The 491-nt window shown below is 42.4% G+C and overlaps 1 protein-coding gene across 1 annotated transcript in view; it reads right to left on the bottom strand.

Moving 5' to 3' along the window:
- The window catches only part of LOC107758167 (ral GTPase-activating protein subunit beta-like), a 52,334-nt gene that overhangs the window by 48,922 nt on the left and 2,921 nt on the right, over positions 1-491 (bottom strand). The gene's annotated exons all lie outside the window — the stretch shown is intronic.

Below are 491 nucleotides of genomic sequence, written 5' to 3'. Positions count from 1 at the left end.
GACTTTAGTCATGAAAGCTTCCTCCATACTAGAGTCAAAGGTGCATGCAACCTCCAAAACAAACACCTCTCTACACTCCTCATTAATCACAACAACATCTGGTGTGTTAGCAGACAGACATGAAAAGATTTCAGAATTACTACTACAATACTGAAACATAGATGGTTTTACACAGGAATGTTTGTATATTCTTACTAAAGGTGGTAAATGGTTTGATATGTCTTTCACTATCAGGTCCACTATTCTGTCGTGGCGTGCTGTGTACATTCCTTTGTAAGCATGGCAGCCGTTCAGGATATGTGGCGATGTTTCAGTGATCTGTTCTGTAGTGTGATGCAGACAGTGAGGAACCGGAGTTGTAGGAAACCAGATAGAAAGATTGAGTCTAGTAGGAAGAACTTCACAACTCACACACGCACACACACACACACACACTCTCACACACTCACACACACACTCTCACTCACTCACTCACTCACTCACTCACACAC

Source organism: Sinocyclocheilus rhinocerous, unplaced genomic scaffold (genome assembly GCF_001515625.1).
Source record: "Sinocyclocheilus rhinocerous isolate Xijiao unplaced genomic scaffold, SAMN03320098_v1.1 scaffold203, whole genome shotgun sequence".
Taxonomy (NCBI): Eukaryota; Metazoa; Chordata; class Actinopteri; order Cypriniformes; family Cyprinidae; genus Sinocyclocheilus; species Sinocyclocheilus rhinocerous.
Note: the sequence above shows the minus strand (reverse complement) of the source record. Positions and strands in the feature narration are given on the sequence as shown.